This window comes from Nuphar pumila, chromosome 4 (genome assembly GCF_984573655.1).
Source record: "Nuphar pumila chromosome 4, dmNupPumi1.hap1.1, whole genome shotgun sequence".
In the NCBI taxonomy this organism is placed as follows: Eukaryota; Viridiplantae; Streptophyta; class Magnoliopsida; order Nymphaeales; family Nymphaeaceae; genus Nuphar; species Nuphar pumila.
The window spans coordinates 17573102-17581678 of record NC_143252.1 but is presented as its reverse complement, the minus strand read 5'-3'; the positions used below and the strand labels follow the sequence as shown (position 1 = coordinate 17581678).

General features: G+C 39.0%; 1 protein-coding gene across 2 annotated transcripts in view; it reads left to right on the top strand.

Annotated features, from left to right (window-relative positions):
- The first annotated feature begins 1386 nt into the window (after positions 1–1386).
- The window catches only part of LOC149839538 (DEAD-box ATP-dependent RNA helicase 40-like), a 48802-nt gene continuing 41611 nt past the window's right edge, over positions 1387–8577 (top strand). Inside the window, exon 1 of one of the 2 annotated variants that reach the window (XM_090002609.1) lies at positions 1387–1485. The gene's annotated coding sequence lies outside the window, so the exon portion shown is untranslated. The remainder of the gene's footprint in view (positions 1486–8577) is intronic. The other variant, XM_090002610.1, reaches the window with a different exon arrangement.

Below are 8577 nucleotides of genomic sequence, written 5' to 3'. Positions count from 1 at the left end.
GGTAAACGGGTTGACCACTCGCCTAACCCGTTTATTAAATGAGTTGGTGGGTTGGCATACACCTAACACGAACCTGTCCCGTTTAATAAATGGGTTAGGTGGGTCGACCCGTTTAAACCCATTTAAGCCAAACTCGAACTCCGCTAAGAAACGGGTTGGCGGGTCATGTCAGAAATTGCCACCCCTACCAGTAGGGGGTCTGCCTAACCTCAGCTTGACTTTAAAAAAAAAATCACAACTCAAAACAATAATATTTTCAACTTAGAAAAACACAAAACCCAAGATTGATCTCTAACAAACCGGCCATGCCAAACACGTTCATGGGGTTAAATTGAGTCTGATATTTCATATATATATATATATATTTGTTGTATGCAATTATGATAAAATATTGACTTCGGTACCATACTCTAGACAATTCTTGGAGGTGTAAGCTCTTTATCATCAATTTTATGCAGCATACACATTTTTCTCAATATTGTGAACGTTTTTTTTTTTCAATCATGAGATTTGGTTCCTTTATAAGGAACTAAATTTGATTAAATAGTTAAAATCATTGTTAATTTTCCTATCTTAAAAGGCTTTTGAAATGGATCAAGCCCTATAGTTGTGATATATATGATTTGTTTAGTAAAAAAAAAGTTTTAGAACGTCCAATCGTGCTATATAATTAGTTTTTTAAAGGGCTTCAAATTTCAATTGCCTACAATGCTTCAAAATTTTGTGATTGACAAAATCATGTTTAGACGTCAAAACTGCACAATCCAAAGTGCATTTCCTAGTAAATCGACTATGTTGAACCCATTTATGAGGTCAGATTGATTAAGTAAAGCTCTTGTCTATGAGTTTAAGCTGGAGGGTACGATACTCTAAACTGTAAAAAATATTTTCCACTCTTAAAAAGACCTTTTTATGCAACACAAGTGAATGAACAATAATATATTTTCGACCGGTGATGCACAACAAAGCAATACATAGGGGTGTCAACGGGTCGGATTTGCTTCGGACCCAGATAGAACCAGACTTGGGACCAATTTTTGGGTATGGTATTGGGTTCGGACCCTCGTCTAATCGGGTTCGCTATAAGAGAAACCATACCCAGACCCGATAAGAACTACATGAACCAGACCTGGTAAAATAATATTTTTTATCATTTTTACATTGAAAATTTGCGAGTCTTGATCGGAACTTGGGTCGGGCCTGAGTCTGGTATAAATTTCACAAACTATACCCGAATCATGTATTGAAAAGAAGGTGGCTTTTACTGGAGAGTACGGTACCATCGCGTATGCAATATTTTCTTTGTAATATTATTTGCGTTTGGAAGCAAAGGGCACCGGTGAAAACAAAAGAAAATATCGCAAGCCCTTCCCCTTTTATTCTCTCGTCTGTCCCGCCTTCTTCCCCATTCTCTCTCTCTCTCTCTCTCTCTCGGTGGAGAAGGGAGAAAGGGGCGCGCCCGTCTGATACTTTCCTGCGTAACAGGTACTCTCTCTCTAACCCAAACTGCTTTAGTCGTCTCGCTTGGTTTAGGGTTCTATTTTTTAGCTGGAATCAAAAGGGGTTGAAAGAAACGGCGCCCCGTTGCCTTTTCTCTGTCGTTCTTTTTCATCTTCTTCGTCTTTGTTATTCTTTTCTATTGGGTCTTGTTGGTTTCACTGGTTCCGCGATGACAATCATCTGTTGCCCTCCCACTCTTCCTTTCGTACGGAGATCCAAATTCTTTGATTGCTTTGTTCGGTTGAAATCACTGTTTGGGTTCGTGTTGCCGTCGAGTGTAATTTGGGTGTCTGCAGCGTCTCTTTTCTGTCCATCTTTGTTGCATGCAGTTCTCGGATACGATGCTCTTTTATGTTCATCTCGACCCCATTTCATCGAGTTTTATCTTTTCGCATAGTTGAGCTTGGTGCCTCGGATTCGTGTTTTTCGTTTAATCCCTTTTTTCTGGGCATATTGGATGTTGACGTTGTTAGTGAAATTTGCGCTAACAAAGAATTCTTGCAATTAGGAGGATCCAAGTGCAAATTTGTCGAGAAGAATATTGTCTGGATTCAAGATTTGTGTGACTTAAACTTGTCTGCTTTAGAAAGTCCGGCATCATAAGATACGCTGCTTTTGGGAAATTACATTTACCCGCGGTTCAGCTAGTTGATCTTATAGACGTTTTAGGTTGGAGCATGAAGTCATCAAACTTTAGTTTAGCTAAATACTTTATTGGATGCATGTAGTCTCATTCGAAGAGTGATGATATTTCATAGATATGTGAAGTTAATGATTAGCCGCACCGAATATTTGAGCTTCCACAGTTGCACGGGATGCAAATAGCAGATTATGGTTGTGTACCATTGTGGCTTACTTTCATATCCGATGCATACATATATTTTTATTTGGATAGAACCTTGAGTTGGATCGATTTTTGTTCAGGGCTTGAGCCAAGATTCTGCGGCTCCATCATTTGTAGAGCCAGCGGTAGGAGCAAATTTTTGGGGGTTTGGTACTCTTGGCTGGTCGAACGTGGCCTGTTTACTGTAAGAGTTGTACCACTCAAGAGTGTTGAATGCTGTGGACTAGTCTACTTCTGCGTGACTAGGATATGTTGGAATAAGTTATTTTTTCTGTTTATATCATTATACAATGCCTACAGCCAATCTTCTGATTTGGTTGAATTAGTGAATTGTATCATGATTTGTAGTTTGATTCTGCTTATACATTTATTGAAAATTGTTTCAACAGGAGGACTAGCTTCCTTTGGGCTTTTCCCAAATTACATACTTTCTTTCAAAGTCTCATCTGATTGGGGCCATGGATTAGCTGGAAGTTTTAGTTTGCCCAAAGTTATTTTTTCCAGAACATCAGTCTGATTGATGGCTGATTTTGGCCTGTATATGATCCTACCAACAACAACAACAAACAACAACAACAACTACGCCTTCATCCCAAAACAATTGGGGTCAGCGATATGAACCAAAAAAGAAATTCATTTTGGGTCTTCCACATGAATCCTTTTCCTCCAATCATTTCTATCCAACGCCATGTCCTCGGTGAGGTTCAAAGCATTCATATCCTTTCCTATCATCTCCATCCAAGTCTTCCTAGGCCTACCCCGACCTCTTTTAACTAATATATTTTCCCATTTCTCCAACCTTCTAACTGGAGCATCATTAGGCCTTCGCCGAATATGTCCAAACCACCGTAAACGATTCTCTCGCATCTTATTTTCAATGGGTGCAACACCTACCTTCTTACGTATCTCTTCGTTTCGAATCTTATCTTTTATTGTATTTCCACACATCCATCTAAGCATCCGCATCTCAGCTACACTCATTTTTTGAATATGATGTCTCTTGGCAGCCCAACATTCCGTACCATATAGTAAAGCGGGTCTAATAGTCGTCCTATAAAACTTTCCCTTCAACCGCAATGGCATTCTACGATCGCACAACACTCCAGTAGCACTTTTCCATTTCATCCACCCAACCTTTATCCTATGATTTACATCTCCATCAATTTCTCCATACTTTTGAATGATGGATCCCAAATATTTGAAATAATCATTCACCGGTATATCTTGCTCACCAAGCTTCACTACACTCCCATCACTACTTCGTTGCTTACTAAACCGACATTCCATATATTCAGTCTTACTCTTACTCAACTTAAAACCTCTAACTTCCAATGTCTGTCTCCATAATTCTAACTTAGCATTAACCCCAGCTCTAGACTCATCAATCAAAACAATATCATCAGCAAACAACATACACCACGGTACATTTTCTTGAATTGATCTCGTAAGCTCATCCATCACTATCGCAAATAGGAAAGGGCTTAAAGCAGATCCTTGATGTAACCCAACCGTTATCGGAAAATTGGTTGTCACCCCTCCACAAGTGCGGACATTGGTTACTACTCCTTCATACATATCTTTAATTATACTAATGTACTTGAGAGAAACACCTTTCTTCATCATTGTCCACCAGAGAACGTCCCTAGGTACTCTATCGTATGCCTTCTCTAAATCAATAAAAACCATATGCAAATCTTTGTTCCTCTCTCTATATCTTTCAATAAGTTGTCTAAGAAGATGTATAGCTTCCATAGTTGATCTTCCAGGCATAAAACCAAATTGATTCTCCGATATCATGACAACCTTCCTCAACCTAGACTCAATCACCCTCTCCCAAAGTTTCATAGTATGACTCATGAGTTTTATACCACGATAGTTTGTGCAATCTTGTATATCACCCTTATTCTTATATAAAGGCACCAAAGTACTCTTCCTCCACTCATTAGGCATCTTATTTGTTCGCCAAATCAAGTTAAAAAGATTTGTCAACCATTCTAAACCTTTCTCTCCCAAGCATTTCCAAGCCTCGATAGGTATACCATCTGGGCCAACTGCCCTTCTTGATTTCATTTTCTTCAAAGCCTCTGCAATTTCTTTCTTTTGAATCTTGCGCATGAAGTCACGATTTATCTCATGAAAAGGAATGGAGAAGTCTCCAAGATCTTGAGCATGACTATCATTAAATAGCTTATCAAAATAATCTTTCCATCTCTCCTTAATCTCCTCATCTTTGACTAAAACCCTTTGCGTTTCATCTTTGATACATCTAACCATACCCAAATCCTTCGATTTCCTATCTTTCATCTTTGCAAGCCTATAAATATCCTTCTCGCCTTCTTTGGTATCCAACTTGTCATAAACCTCCTTATATACCTTAGCCCTCGCGTTTCGAACAACTTTTTTAGCTTCCTTCTTTGCTATCATATACTTCTCCAAATTCTCATTATCACGACTCTTACTTAGATTTCTATAACACTCTCTTTTAACCTTAATAGCTAATTTGACATCCTCGTTCCACCATGATGTATCCTTACCTAGTGGTGCACCGCCTTTAGACTCACCCAATACCTCCTTAGCTACTTTTCTCATACCACCCGCTATCTTATTCCACATTGATTCTGAATCCTCCTCGAGACACCAATCAACTTCCTTAACTACCTGCTCTACAAACATTCCTTGTTTAGCTCCTTTCAGTGCCCACCACTTAATTCTAGGATCTATCCTATGTCTATCCCTTTTGCGGCATTGTCTAATTCTAAGATCTAAAATTAAGACTCTATGTTGTGTAGCTACACTTTCTCCTGGTATAACCTTACAATCGATGCAACAACCCCTATCTCTCTTTCTAAGTAGGAAAAAATCTATCTGACTCGTATTAACCCCACTTTTAAATGTTACTAGGTGAGACTCCCTCTTCCTAAACCAAGTGTTTGCTAAGATCATATCATAGGACAAACAAAAATCTAAAATCCTTTCTCCACTTTCATTTCTTTCTCCTATACCATAGCCTCCATGGATATTCTCAAATCCATCCCTACTAATGCCTACATGTCCATTAAGGTCACCGCCGATGAAAAGCTTTTCTCCATAAGATGTCTCTTGTACTACTCCATCTAAATCTTCCCAAAATTGATGCTTAATGGAATCATCTAAACCTACTTGAGGTGCATAAACACTAATAATATTAATAATATCCATACCTAATACTAATTTAATAAGTAAAATTCTATCACCCTTCCTACGGACCTCAACTACATTATCTATAAACTGACGACTCATAGCAATCCCTACTCCATTCCTATTCCTATTTATTCCTGTATACCAAATCTTATATCCCCAAGGTTCTATCACTTTAGCTTTCTCACCTACCCATTTGGTCTCTTGAAGACATAAAATATCAATCTTTCTCCTACACATAACATCTACTAACTCTACCAACTTACCAGTTAAAGACCCTATGTTCCAAGTGGCTAACCTAATTTTATGGTCTTGGACTAACTTCTTTACCCCCACCCGTCCAACAAAGTGAGGGAACCCTTGCCTATTTGACACCACACCCGGGCGCCGGTGTGACGCGTCGCTTCTGGGCGACGACCTAGCAACCCTTGCACATTTATCACTGCCTCCGGGCCTAGAGAGTACAGCGCGTCGCTCAGTAGGGAACGCCCCAACGAAATTCTCATATTGGTTCATTTTCATAGGATATGACAAAGTGTATATGATCCTACCATAGTCTAAAATTTATTTGATACGATATGGTTCATGTTTTGATGGGGTTTTAGTCCAATCCATTCAAGTGTTGGAGCAATACCTGATCTTACTGAGATGTCTTAATCTGGAGAAAGATTCTGATATGATCATCCTTTTACCAAAATTGGATGGAAGAACACAGCCTGATCTGCCCCAAGGGGGGGTTGGCGTAGTGCGGTGGGGCTTTGGCTGCTAGACAGGCAGTCAAGGTTTGATTCCCATGGGCATCAAGCCAATGCATAGCATAGGCCCCGGGGTCCTAGCTTCGGAGTTTTATGCAGTCAGCACGATGACCGTGTGTATGTCCAGCTGAGCCAGTGTGACCAGGTCTTTGTGCCCTGTGCGGTTTCTTCGGGTTATAAATTCAAAAAAAGAACACAGTCTGATCCAAACTGTCTTTTCCTAATCAGATCTAGCAGCAGCTCAATAAATTTGAGTTAATACAGTGGTGGATCTGGGATATTTCTATATGAGTGCAAAAAAAACCTATGTCATGCAAGATGCCTAATCTAGGTGGACAGGCAGGTTGCGCTGTGTGTGTGTTGGGGGGGGGAGGTGGTTTGTTGGGATGTGAAATTATGAAAGGCATTGCCTTTAAGTAGAGGTGAGGAAACATACTATGACAAGGTGGGGTTATGGTTAAGTGTCTACAATAAGGTAACAATGCTGCTTCTTTTTCTATTTTTTGCATTTAGGTGAAAATAGCACCTCAAGTGAATGTGAGATGAAAAAAGATCACCATCGATTCTTAAAAGACTAGAAATAAATAGGGCAAACAAGACACTGCTTACTATAAAAGTTCGTTTCTTTTTGTTTCGGGGGGGGGGGGAGGAATGCTACTCATGGCACAACTATCCACATTAAGGCTCTGTTTGGGAGCAATGCATTGGAGCTGCGTTGTGGAATCGGCACCACCTCTGGCCATTTGGAACCAAGGGAAACAACAGATCATGGAAATGGGGAAGGATTCAGCAACCCCAAATCCCTCCCCATCTCCTGGTTTCGACTCCCACTTCCAACAAGTGGGTTTTGCTGAATTCAGCTTCCGATGCACCTCTCAACATCATTCGATGGTCTTTGGTGACCCACCTTAACTTCTTCACCATCCTACATCGCTATCCAACGTGTGTCTAATCTCAACCCTAATTACCACCAAAATAACCACCTTCCACTCCTCTCCTCCATTACCAATATTAACACCGCCACCCAAGACTGCTACTATTAGTTTTTTTTCATTTGGATTTATTTGTGTAGTTTCTAGAATGGGTAGAAGGATTGATTGTGTTTTTTTCTCATCTTTTTGGGTGCAGAAAAATGGTTTTATTTCGTTACTTAAAATTCCCATTTTGTTTTCTTTGGATTTCACTGTATGGTTTCTGTGATGGAGGAGGATTGATCGTGCCTTTTTTAAAAATCTTTTTAGATATAGAAAAACCATTTTATTTACTTGTTGAAAATCTTTTTATTGGAGACATCATTTTCTTTTCTTTTATTTTTCTAAATTTTCAAAAAAATGCAACTACTAAAATTAAGGTCTAATATGCGTAGTTCTGCTGATGCAGTTAATGAAACTAGCAAAATTTTGATCTTTTCACTTTCTTCATATAAATTTTCAATTTTCTTAATTTGATATACATGCTGTCCGCAACCCTTCTTGGGGGCGTTTGGATGAAATTGGAAATTTTGGTCGTATTTTTTATCAGTAGGAAGAAAATGAACTCCACTTTGTAATATTTTGTGCTTTGAATAATATAAACCTTCATAAATGGCTGAATAATCAAGAGTAAGCAAAAATCACCAAAGACATGGTAAAATCGAACTTGTTTATAACTCTTAAAACTCAATATTATGTTTAAGGTTTGATTGTTTTTTACTCCAAAAAGCCATACTTGTTTTGTAGCCAACTCCAATTTCATGAAATGCCAAATCCATCTGAAACCTGAAAAGAGCTCCCAAACAGCTTGTGGAGTTGTTATCCCCAAAACCATGTTTTGGCAATGCATGGAATCCGTGTTTCCAGCCCAATGCAAGGCTCCCAAACATAACCAACTAAAAAAATCCTTGGTATCTAGGGGAAATTTTGGTATTGAGTAGGCTTCGACTCTGCCTCCTAAGGTGATGGAATAAAAAATGATACCTCCATGATTTTGTGTGTGTGTGTGTGTGTGTGTGTGTTCTTCCGCAAGCGTTCAGGTGTGCAATGTGTGTGTGTGTGTGCATGTGTTGCTTGTGTGTGTGTTTGTCCGTGCAGACATGTGCTTTCATGCATGAACACATTCATGTTATTAGGTTTTGGTTATCATTGGGGTTTTCATGCAGCCTTGTGATTTCAAAAAAAAAAAAATATAACTTTGCAGATATAAGAATATATGTTTTGATAGGAGAATTGTTTGTAATCCCCAAATAGCGTGTCCTAATTTCTGCTTTAGAATATTCAATGTACATGTTGAGGTTTGTTGATAAAATTTCTTTTGCCTCTGGGA